Source organism: Protopterus annectens, chromosome 1.part0, assembly GCF_019279795.1.
Source record: "Protopterus annectens isolate FY-2018-M chromosome 1.part0, PAN1.0, whole genome shotgun sequence".
NCBI lineage: Eukaryota > Metazoa > Chordata > Ceratodontiformes > Protopteridae > Protopterus > Protopterus annectens.
In genome coordinates, this window is record NC_056725.1 from 888,768,059 (window position 1) to 888,781,104 (window position 13,046).

At 37.3% G+C, this 13,046-nt stretch overlaps 1 protein-coding gene across 2 annotated transcripts in view; it reads left to right on the forward strand.

Annotated features, from left to right (window-relative positions):
* Positions 1-13,046, forward strand: part of LOC122801607 (trace amine-associated receptor 1-like) — a 116,340-nt gene that overhangs the window by 95,075 nt on the left and 8,219 nt on the right. The window contains exon 1 of one of the 2 annotated variants that reach the window (XM_044071082.1): positions 7,082-7,228. The exons of the other annotated variant lie outside the window; for it this stretch is intronic. The gene's annotated coding sequence lies outside the window, so the exon portion shown is untranslated. Of the gene's footprint in view, positions 1-7,081; positions 7,229-13,046 lie in introns of those variants that run through there. 2 annotated transcript variants of the gene reach the window in all.

Below are 13,046 nucleotides of genomic sequence, written 5' to 3' on the forward strand. Positions count from 1 at the left end.
CCTCTTTGCCAAAGGCGTGGGCATAGCTGGGTATGCCTCCGTCTGCCTACTGGGGCTGGCACAGTGTGTTCATGGTCTGGAACCCTCTGTGCCTGGACTGGCCTTGGCAATTGTGGTGGGCTTTGTGGCCCTTCACCATTATGTCCTGCAGCAGCTGCTTCCGCAGGATCATATTATGTAGCATGGCACATGCTATGAATATGTGGGCACATGTGCCTGGAGAGTACTGCAAGGCTCCACCAGATGTATCCAAGCACCGGAACCATGATTTCAGCATCCCAACACACGCTCTATGATTATTCTGGTTTGTGCGTGTGCCTCATTATAAGCTCTTGCATGTGTGTGTGTGTGTGTGCATTTTTGATGGGAGTCATCATCCACGGCTCCAGTGCATAGCCTGCATCCCCCACGAGATGGCCTTGTGGGATGTCCCCCCTGACAAATACCTGATACAGCTGTGAGGCATGCCAGATATGGGAGTCGTGGTAACTTCCAGGGCTGAAAGTACACACATCCATGATAATGCCCTGGGCATTGCACATGACCTGGCAATTGATGGAGTGGAATCCCTTGCGGTTTATGTAGCGTCTACCCTGCTCGCCAGGTGGTGACTTGATTTGTATGTGCGTACAGTCTATCGCACCCAGTACCTCCGGGTATTGTGCCACATGGTGGAAGTGGCGCATATTGCTAGCCAAATCCTCCTGAGATCTGGGGAAGTATATGCTCATTGGCATGTGGTAACATGGCATCCAGGAACTGGTGTAGTACCCTGGATGCTGATGCCTGTGAGATGCCCATTATATCTCCAGTTGGCCTTTGAAAGGTACCTGTGGTCAGTATTCGCAAGCTTACACATACCTTTGTGTCCACTGGGATGGGTTCCCCTCTGTTGTTTCTTGTTCTCAGGCATGGCCGGCATAGCTCCACTATTTGCTGTAACATGTCCCTGTCCACCCTGTAACGCTCTACTATCTCCAGGTCATGTAGCCCCTGGTAGGTTACCCTTGGTCTGAACACTCTCCTTCTCCTCCGAGGCCTGCGGTGGTTGTCGGCATCCTCCTCCACAACACCGTTTATCTCTAACACATGCTGATGGATCACAGCTATGGCAGCACCCAACATGTACATTTTAAAAGTTCCCCGTGTGTTTACACCTATGGTGCGGCGTTTGGGAATACACGGCTATGTGTTGTGTGCATTCACACTTTATACTATTGTGCTGTGCACACCGATGATGTCATAGGGTGTGTTTGTATGGCCATATCTAAGGGTTATCTTCCGTGTTTTACCGATGGAGCTACAACGGTGTTGCCTTTGGTGTTGAATTACTCTTGCCTGCCATGGATTACCTTTCGACCTTCCCTTACTATTTCTGCACGTTGCACCTACCATTTTCTGGCATGCATCCTGCAGAGCACTGTCATTTGTACTTGCATGGACATGGCATATCATGCGTTTTGTGTGCTACTGCCGTTGTGCTGCCAGTCTGCTTTGCTCTGCTGTGTCAGGTCTTCTATCTTTGCAATCTGCTACCTCCCTACTTTCTTTGCATTCATATGCCTCCCCTATCCCGTTTTGCAGGTTTCTGCATGCAGAGTTGTCAGCTGCCGTCGATTGGCCTTCGTGGGTTGATTAGTGTTGATTGCTCATTAGTACTCCAATTACACTTCTTCCGCATTTCCTTATATTCTTCACATCACCTTCCTGTTTCCGATATTGTTTGCGGGGTGTTCGTCACATTACTAGGTTCCGGGAACGTTGTCATCCTCGTACACATGCACTTTTGCTCGCATTGTGTGCTCTCAGCTAAACTATTATCCCACACCCCGGTCCTCCAGCTTTGATTTGCGATGTACAGCCCAGGTTTGCTGTGCTCCAATGTGCTTACTGCTACGGTGGCACACCCCTCTGCAGATGTCATGTATTCCCTCTGAGCCACTCCTCAGTGTTTTACTGCTGCGCCATTTGGTACAACCTTACTCCGGCGGGGCATTTGCGATTCAGTATTATCTGCCTCATTTGCATGGCATTGACTACTAATTCATAGTTACCACGCCGAAGACTGCCGCGAGTCCTTGGCAACCCTTACACTATGGTTGTGGCGTTCCATGCATACCATGGTGTATTATGCTGTGAACCTGGTGTCTATTATGATGCTGCTTTATAACATTGTTATATTATTTCATTATGTTGCACCTTCCGCACACATGTCCTGCGGTTCTGATGTGAGTTACTGTGGACATGCCATTTAAGTTGTTATTTACGTGTTGTGCATATTTTCTTTTGCCATTGTCTGTGTATTTCGCCATTGGCATATGTTAACAGTGTGATACCTGGGTCTGACACTCTTCCATTACTCTGATGTTATGTTTGGGAAAATGTAAACCGTTTTTTTTGGTTTACATTGCCGTGGGCTTATGCTACGCCTGCACCACTTCGTGAATCGCTATATGCCTTCATTTGCATGGTGACACACCACACATAGGGTGTTTAGCATACCTACGCCGGGGGCTGCGCAGATCTGGTGCACGCCAGTAGTACACGTGGAATTGGATCGTACCTGAATCGCTCGGCGGCCATATTTAGCGTTATAACGCCTATGCTATGCGTGCGCCTGGCGCAAGGTTCATGAATCCCGGGGATTATCTTTTTACCATTTTGTGGACTAAGGGAAGTTCTCTATTGGATTATAGTTCCTGATTATGTTTCACAGGTACATTACTTTGGTTTTGGGCATTTGGTGATCAATGCTCATCCTTTGGTATTCCCTGTTGGTTATTATTTAAAACTTATTCTGTTGTTCGATCATTATTATGATTGAATGGACATTTTTTTGATTTATGGAGGCTTACTAATCGAAGGAAACATATGTATGGTGTTTGGTGACTTTGCAACTTTCATGCAGTATACAACGGACATTCTTTTTTGTACTGCAAATATTACCAAAATATTCGTTGATTGGTTTTCAAGGATCGGACTGCAGTGTATGTTTTCTTGTAAACTTTTGGGACTCCATTTGATACTGGATTATGTTTATACTCCATTTTTTGTTTAATTGCATCAGCAATATACTGGTGTATGGACTAAAAACCATTTGGTCTTTTAACTATATTACTTGCTATATACTCTTTGCAGTCTAACTGCTTAATATGTGGAGGTTTGATAATTTAGTTTAGGAATTAATGATTTTTGGGGTATATTTAGGCTGAACAACATTAAGACATGTCATATTGAATTAGTTTAGTATAAGAAAACTGCATTTTTAATAATTTTTGTTTTTCATTAACATTTTTTTATTTAAGTGTTCAGGTTAGGTGTTCAGTTTTTCCATATTAGGTCCAGTGAGGATAGGGACAAATTATAGTTTTCAGACATTTCTGGTTTGTGGATATCTATTATATATATCTTTCTCATGTTTCATTTAAACTTAGCACATCAGCTACTGTGTAGGTCAGGACTACTAAGACACTAATTATATGTGCCTAAAGTTAAATTCTTTATCATTGGTTAACTATTTAACTACCAGGGGTTTGAGGTTCATTATGGTTGACTGTTTATTTGTTAGTATACATTTTTATATCATTACTATCTGTGTTTTTATCAGAGATAAATGAGCCAACCAACTTATTTGGTTACACTGATATAGGCTTAACATTTTCTTCCTTCTGCGGCTCAAATTGACACATATATATAACTTGGGATATTTAATATTGTTCCTTCACACTTGCTCAGGCTGTTCCACCTATTGGCTTTGGTTGTCTGGAACTGACTCCCTTATTTAGGCAACGTATTGTCATGGATCTACAAAAATTACTTTCCGGCCTGTGTGCGGATAAAGATGATATTCAGGTGTTTGGCATTAGTACATTGCAAGTGGGTTCTACTGAATGTCAAACTTTAGATCCAGTTGATGGTTGCTTTCTTTTATTTAGCCAGTTGGGTAAGAAAATCAAAACATTAAGGACAAATATATGGCATTTAAAATTGTTCAAAGCTTACCAAAATCAAAAAAATAACCCCAAGGGGACTCAGGACGAAAGTACAACCACTGGTTGGCACACCTGATGATATTTTACTTAAGGACTGGCAACAAGCCCAGCAAGAAGCATCTATGTCATTTGTCAATATACTGACATCTTTCTATGATAGAACAGTTCGGACCAATATTTCGGAAGTTGAAAAAATATGCAATGACTTGAAAAAGTTTGAAGAGCATACCAATTTCAAAGACAACCTGAGCAAATTGTCTAAGGAACTTATGGCTCTTGAGAACAATTTAAAAGCTAGGAAACTACACAAATTCTTGAGGGACAGGGAGGATTATGATAAAGGTAGACAGTTTGAGTCTTATAAGGGGGTAAGGTTTGCCCAAGGAACTAAGAATCCTACATATGTTCACAAAAAGAGACCAAGATCTATACTGAAAAAGGGTGTTTTTACTAACACCACCTCCAGTGAGGAGTCCTCTACAACATACACGGAATCCATAAACATTGGGGATTCCCCAGATTCTAAAAGGGGACGTACATCTGAAGACCCTTTAGGGGTAGGAAACATAGGGGAGGAAGAAAACACAAGGGTAAAAAGCTTAGAGGACCTATTTTTATCAATAGTGAAATAGATACTCAGTGTACTAATGTACATAATATTTCTAAATATGTTTTAACATCAGAAGAACACGCATTACTAAATAAAGGTCTTGGATTCATCCCTGGCTTTTTTGTTGATGAAAGTTCTTTAGTTTCTGACATTATAGCATTTTGTAGAAAAATTAATCTCAACTTGTTTTTCAGACAACAGGATCAACAAGATCCATCTCAAAGATCTTCTGAGTTTAGATTCCATCGGTCTAGTTTCAACCCTCTGATGGACAAACATGTGGCTATTTTTCAGCAGGCTGTTATCAAAGATCTACATTTTCATCTGGGTTCAGAAAATACCATTAAACATAATTTATCCAAGGCTGAACAACTAGCCTTAACACATCTCAGGAACAACACTAATATAATTATTCTTTCTGCTGATAAGGGTGGTGCGGTTGTTGTCATGGATGCCGATTATTATTGAGATGAGGGAAATAGACAGCTGTCTAACCCCCATCACTACATGAGGATGACCACTGATCCTACCCCCAATTTTAAAAAAGAAATTGATGGTTTCTTAGAGGAGGCGGTTGAGGCAGGTATTATTTCTGATAACACCAGATCACATTTAACAGTTATGGATCCTGTGAAACAGTATTTATACCTATTACCAAAAATTCATAAATCTCCTCATCAACCGCCGAGTAGATCCATAGTCTCAGGGATTGGATCACTCATGGAACCCTTGTCTGTATTCCTCACGGATAAATTTAAACCTCTCTTACCATTGATTAGAGCTAGACTCCAGGATACAACAGAGTTTTTGCAAATTGTTTCGGATTCACAATTAGAGCCACATTGGTTAATGTGTACTCTTGACATCAAATCTCTGTACACCAGTATTCCACACTGGGCAGGATTAGCTGCACTAGATTTTTGGTTAAATAAAGCCAGTATTTATCCCCCTGGCTTTAATACATTATTGATCTGTATGGCTGAACATATTCTCACAAAAAATGTTTTTGACTTCAAACAGGATTGCTATTGGCAGATACAGGGTACAGCTATGGGTGCTTCATTTGCACCGATTTATGCTGACCTTTACATGGGATATGTGGAAGAACACATTATTTATCATGAACTTCATAACATATATATACCTGAAATTGACATCTGGAGAAGGTATTTGGATGACTGTTGGCTTGTTTGGAAAGGGGGTAGTGATTATTTACAGGAGTTTGTTGAACATCTTAATGGAAATGTATGGGGTGTGGAGTTTATGGTTGATTACCATCAAAATTAAATACACTTTCTTGACTTTTTTTACGTCAACCAGATAACATCTTAAAAACTTCTGTATACCGTAAATTTCCTGAATACAACACCTTGTTACATGCCAACAGTCTTCATCCAAAACATACTATCAACAATATTCCTAAATCCCAGTTTTTACGCCTTAAAAGGATATGTTCCTCTGAACAAGGTTTGATACAACATCACGAAGATCTTGCCAATAGGTTTCTAATAAGGGGATATGCTAAACATACAGTTTGTCCAGCTATGCAATGGACCAAAAATCAGACTAGGGATACACTATTACAGTATCGTAGACATCATAAGCAGACTAATCAGGAGATTTTGAGATTTGTTACTACATATGGCAGGAATACTATGCATCTTTTGTACATTGTGGATAAACACTGGAACATACTTAAATCTCACACTCTATTAGAGGACCACTTGGGGATAGGTGTTCATTTTCATACAGAAAGGGTAAGACACTGGGATCCCACTTCTCTTATTATAAGAAAATAACACCAAGGGATGATGTTTTTCATCAGAGAACTTTAACGGGTGAAAAATTAGTTGGATCATATCCCTGTGGACACTGTAGTTTTTGTAGCTATATATTCAAAACCAAAACATTTACTAGTAGGAACACTGGACAGTTATACAATATTCGTTGTTTTGGTAATTGCAGTACAGATTGGATTGTCTATCTTGCCACATGCACTTGTCAAGCATTCTACATAGGTCAGACATCCAGACAGTTCAGGATTAGAATATCTGAACATTTGGGTGATATTAGGAATGCTAGGGTTACCAATGCCTTATACAGACATACATTGAATCATTCCACTGCCAAATTTTCATTTAGCATTATAGATAACATCACAGGCAATCGGGCTTTCAAAACTGGATGGCATGAAATTCTTAATAACAAGGAAAGAAAATGGATAGTGAAACTTGGGGGTCTCTTTTCCCCTGGACTTAATGATAAATTGTGATATTTTCTTTATTATATTATATTTATGTGCCAGATTTACTGTTGCAGGAAATTCATTATTAATACACATGCTTCTTGTATTTACAGGTTTGTGTATTGATTAATTATAATACTTTTATTTCATGACAGGAAGTTATGTCATATTACCTCATTGGAAATGGTTATTTAATGTTGGGCTTTTCCTTTATTTCAGTGTTACTCTACTGATGAAAGCTATGTGCTGAAACCAGTCTAGTTCTCAGCTTAATAAAGCTCTTTCAGCTCATCATTGGTGCTGGCGTTTTCATTTTGGTCATACTAGCTTGGTTGCCTTGAATCAGCTGTACTTGCTAGCTCCTATTCTGTTTAACTTGTGGTAAGTAATAGTTGTCATTAAAGCCTGGGGAGAGAAGGTTGGGGTTTATATGCTGTAATGAATACAGGATTATATGCAGTCAGTGCATGTTTGCAGCCTGCAAGATTGCTGTTTTATACATTACTTTGGTGCACTATCTGAAGGAAGGGGACTCAACCTCTCCAACTTAAGAGATTTTATATAATGACCCATCAAAGTATGTTACCTCAGAACTGGTTTATCACTTTAGCACATGTAAATGATAATAGACTAGCAGATTTAAATATGCTAGATGTTTTATGTGCACACAGACTGAAAGTATATTAACACCCGAAGTAGTAAAGTAAACAAAAACCACTCATGGGGTAAAGTGTCTCAAAATGGCAAAACAGCAAACGGTATTCCAATAAATCCAAATGAGAACACTCCACAGCAAATAAAAGCAACTAGTAGAGAGGAATAGTAGACTAGGAAATTATAGAAATTACACCGAACAGAAAGAAGCTAGATGGATTATAAAGTTACAAGCAGACAAATCAATGGGCCTGAATGATAGAGTTTCCCTTAAGCCGTTTTTAGAAGCTAGGGACTTTCAACACTAGACCCAAGGCTGCTACAATAATGAATAACTTCATTTTTCATGATATTTTTTATCATTTTTCAGTCTATTTTTTAGTCTATTTTTCAGTCTGCTTTATTAAATGTATGTAAATAAGCATATTAAATAGCTTAATGTGTTTGTATATTTTGTATTTCATATTATATACATTTTAGAATATAGTAGTTAGACATTCTTCAGTTTCTTCTGTGTATTTAAAATTGAGTATTATATGTATATACACATATTTTATATTCTATATTCCAGTTTTTACAGAGTATAGAAACATTGTATTTTTCTGTATTAGTAAATAATGAGTTTTGAATTTTTATAGAAGTTGTTTTTAAATAATTTGTTTTTATATATATTATATACTTCTAGAGTTTTAAGCACTAGCACTTTATGAGACAATTAATTCTTAATTGAGAATAGATGTTGATTGGATAGATTTTTAATGAGTTCAGTTTTAAATACTAGAGCTTGATACTAAGTCAACAGTCTGAAGAAGCATTTGCCATAAATGTGAAAGCGCTTACTGTTCTAACGATGTACCGATCGTTGTTATTTTGTATTTGATTAAACGGTTACTTTTATTTGCCGTGGAGTGTACTCATTTGGATTTATTGGTAACACCTGAAGTAACTAATGCTAATTAGTTATAGTAATGTATTGTCTCTGCAATTACTTGACAGTAGCCAAAACCAGCATCAGAACTAGATTCTAAGCAAAGCTTCACCGTGATATGACTGGAACTCAAAACGAGCCCCCTTCCAGACAACTTCATTCACGCCAACAAATTCAACACACGTTACTTCAAAATTAACTGTCACTCCTCAGTTACATTCCTTAACTTAAAACGGAAATCATTCGCAGTTACCAGAGAAAACCATTGGGATGCCACTGTACAGTTCTATCGCATTCAAAGGGATATTACATCTGGCGACTAGGGTTCAATTCATCCAACAGGAAATATCAATAAGCAATTTAATAATAAAAAAAAAAAAATAACTAAATAGATAGATATGAAACCAACAAACTGAGTATTACAGGGTTATAAAACAGAATTCTTTAACTTTGATATTACTGGATTGTATGAGTAACTATATCAAATACTTAATTTTTAACATATACTTAGTAGAATGAAAGAAAAAAAAAGCAAAGGGAAAAGGGAAGGAAATGTTAGAAAGAAATGGTTTATAATTAATATATATCTAAATTAGTAAATCATGTGTGAAGAGATATAGGAGATGTACATTTTCATATCTATCTATCTATATATCTATATATATATATATGAGATTAGAAGTTTTGTAACATATTAAATCCACTTAAAAGGTTTTAATAATTAGGTTGAAGTTGATACTTTGAGAGATTTTACAGATGCTAGTACTTTAGATTCAGTTTTCTGCTTCTTCTTTTTAACATCAGTCCAGCCATTTGTATCAGTGGTTCTCTTCAAGGATGGGGATGCCCATTCCGTATCTTCTGAGATAGTTATGATGTTACTGTTTTTGATGAATTGGAGAGCTTCTTCCAGAGCGTTGAAGGTTCTCATCTCACTTAGGTGGAGTATTTTTATTTTTGTAGGGAAGGCTATTTGAGCTTTATTATTGTTCTGTTTTAGAGTTTTCATTTGTGGCCATACCTTTTTTCTCTGTGCCAGCAATTTAGTGGAGTAATCATTATCTAATATTATTAGATTCTGATTATATTTAATAGGACTTTTCCACCACACTGTTTTTAACACCAGTTTTTTGTCCATGAAAGATAACAATTTTATTATAATTGATCTTGGTGGCATAGAAGATGAAGAGGTTGATGCTGATGTTATATTTCCCAGAGCACAATGTGCCCTTTCTATGCCAAAGGAAAAGCCTTCTTTAAGATCTAGAATCTCTGGAATCCATGAATTTAAGAAGGATATAATGTCCCCTCCTTCTGTTTTCTCAGGTAAACCGAAAAAATATCCTGATATTTGACCTTCTTTCCCTATTTTCTAGGTCATCTACTTTATTGGAGAGCCAGGTATTTTGCTTCAGGAGAAACTCTGTTTGTGTTTCTTCTTCTCTAAGCCTTCCATCAATATCAGACAGAGAAGCTTCAATGGCTGTTATCTTTGACTGATGTTGCTGAAATATTTCTTTGAAGACCTCTGTTTGTTTCTGAGAGTTATTTTAGGTTCTGTAGATTAACCTTGAAATCCTTGATAATTCTTGTAATGTAGTAGTCACCAGCTGTAGTTCCTTTTTTAGTGTCAGATCAGAATGAGAATTCTTCAGGTTATCATCTCCCCAATTGCTGTATATAGACTCCTGAATAATTTGACAGGAAATTTCTTGTAAAAATCCACCAAAACTTGTAATTAGTTACTTTAGACTATTAACTAATTATTTGTAGTATTTTTGTTAGAAAAATAATATAATTTCTTGATTTTAATACTAGTTTATGGAGCTCTAAAAATGTGCTGCCTTCAGTTAGCCATTCAGCTCAATGTTCTCTCTTAATGATTGATATGGGTAGTGAGAGTATGGGTGGTGGAGAATGTTAAAAATCAGGAATCAGTAGTTAACATCACCATTTTCTTTTTCGGATATATTGCCACCATGGCTAAATGTGCTTATTGCAGATATAGAAACTCTTCAGGATTTGACAATTAATACTAGCATACTCACTAGTAATGGTTTGTATCCTAAAATGTCAAGGCTGGGCTACTGCAACTTGTTATATTTTAGACTGAATCATGGAGACGTCTGTTACTTGGGGCTGGTATAGAGCACTGCAGCGCAATGTTTGAGTATACTAGGAACAAACTACATGGACCGCTAGCTTGATGGAACATCTTCTTCAGATAAGGACCTTTATCCTTTAATGCAGTGCATGAGAAGGGGATGGATCCCCATGTATCAGGCTGATGTCTTGAGTCTCATGTTTTATGTGAAGCTTCAGAAAAGGTACACACGAGAAAACAAGAAGAATGAATATGCAGACAAAAGTACTTGTACAGGATTGCTAATGTGAAATGCTGAACTGTGTGTAGGGTGACGACATACCCTGTTCAAAAAAAATATTTGAATATTAATAGAAAACTGAAAGGGGATTCATTTTAGTAGTGTATACTGCAGAAAAGAAATTAAGAAATATGTGAGAGCTTTCTATTGCCTTTTTTGGCAGAACATGTATTTGAACTTTATACTTGTTTGCAACAACCGTGGTGGTCACTGCATGGGGAAGTCTACCACTTCTCTAAATGATGTAGAAAAGTTGTAGTTGAAGTAATGTTAACCTTTCTTCTGGCAAAACAAAACTACTTAGCAAAACAAAAAATTATAAAATGTCTCACTGATGTACATTTAAGCAGGTAGATCACATTTATAAAACACAGTAAGCCACAGAGATAATGAAAGGTGGTGTTTGTAGTGGTGGTTTTATCATCATAAGTACCTGGGAAACACTGAGGATGACTATCATTTTGATATATTATGTGACACATCAAAGTGAGCTTTTAAACATTTTGCATATGCAGTTACTTTAGAAGTAAATGGTTATGCTGTCTCCTATATGTAATATAATATTATATAATATAATAACATATATAATATTTTGAGAGAGAAAGAACTGCTGTATAGAAAGGGAAACTGTTCTGGTCAGAGTTGGGTTTATACATTTATATAACAATGGTGATAAATCTAATGTGAAAAATGTATCTTTACCCAAAAGTGTAGTGATCTCAGAGCTGATTATATTAAGTAGAGAGTTGTACAGGGTGCATTTCCCTCTTGGAGATATATGAGACACTCCCCCATAAAGAATTTTAGTTCATATTTTAAGTGAACTGGCCTTTGTATTTATTTTTTCCATGTGTATTGATTTGTGCTGCACTTGCATTACTGATTTGGTATTTGTGCACGTTTGTTGTATGATTGACCTTGACTCCTTAAATATAATTTAAAAATGTAGTCTTCTTTATATATTATAATCATTACAAAGCAAATGTCCAGTTTAAAGAGATCATTCAGGTTTTCTGACAGTGACTCCACAATGTATATTCTTTAACTGCTATAATGTTATCCTGCTACTTCAGCCTAAAAGACTAGTATAAGTACTGGATAGGTTTATAGAATCATAGGTAAGTAATAGGCTAACTGCCCTTGTGGGTCATTTTAAGTCTAGCCAATTAACGTTTTGTGCTTGAAATTACCTATCCCATTTGGTTATAGATTGGTCTTACTCATTCCATGATAGATAATTCTATATTACCCCAAATGGGAATAACTGGGATCATACCATAGATAATTTTAAGGGACCCATGCATGAGATAAAGCATTTAGGAGCTGCCTGTGTCCATTAGTAGCACAGAGGACATTCCTTGGATACATTTTTTTCCCATCCATAGATCTAAGCTGTACTTGAATACAGGGATTAACTTTGTTTTATGTGGATGGGAAGTCTGTTCTACAGCAGTGATATCCTCTGTGAGGTATAACTGCCCCTCTAAACTGTTTTGTTGATGTTGCTGTTGGTACAGAAATCTGGGCAGTAAAGGCAGAGCAGATTAAGAAGCTAGAGGTGATGGAAATGAAGTACCTGAGAAAGGTGATATGATGCACACTGTGGGACAGACAAAGAAATGAGGACATAAGAGCAGAAGCCAAAGTAGCTCCAATTGCAGAAAATATCAAAGAGAGCAAATTACAGTGGTTTGGACATGCGCAGAAAAGCAGAGGACAATCTGGAGTAAAGATTTGGGACAAACAGGAAGAAGGTAAGAGGAAACAAGGATGCCCAGCAAAGAGATGGATGGATTGTGTGAAAGAAGATCTTTGACAGTCAGGCATGAGTGTTGAAGAAGAAGGCAGGAGTGTGACAATGAATCAAGAAAAATGGTGGCAGTTAACATGATACCATGACCCCATGTAGAAAAATGTGAAAAAAGGGAACTGATGATGATGATGATGAAATCTGAAACTTAAATATATGTCATTATTTATTGCCTTCAATCATCTGTGATTTGCCAGAAAACCAAAGATTTTATAAGGAACACACCAAATATCTGAGGCAAAAGTCTGGACATTCTGCAAAAATCTGTAAATTTGAGAGGTATGAAAATGCATGTTTCTGATTAATTTTCATAAATGAGGGGAGAAGGAAATTATCATGTTAGATAACAAACACTGTTGTCAAAAAAATCAAAAAGTGATGAATAAGGTAATGGGCCCATTGAGTTTGTCTACAGATTTCCAG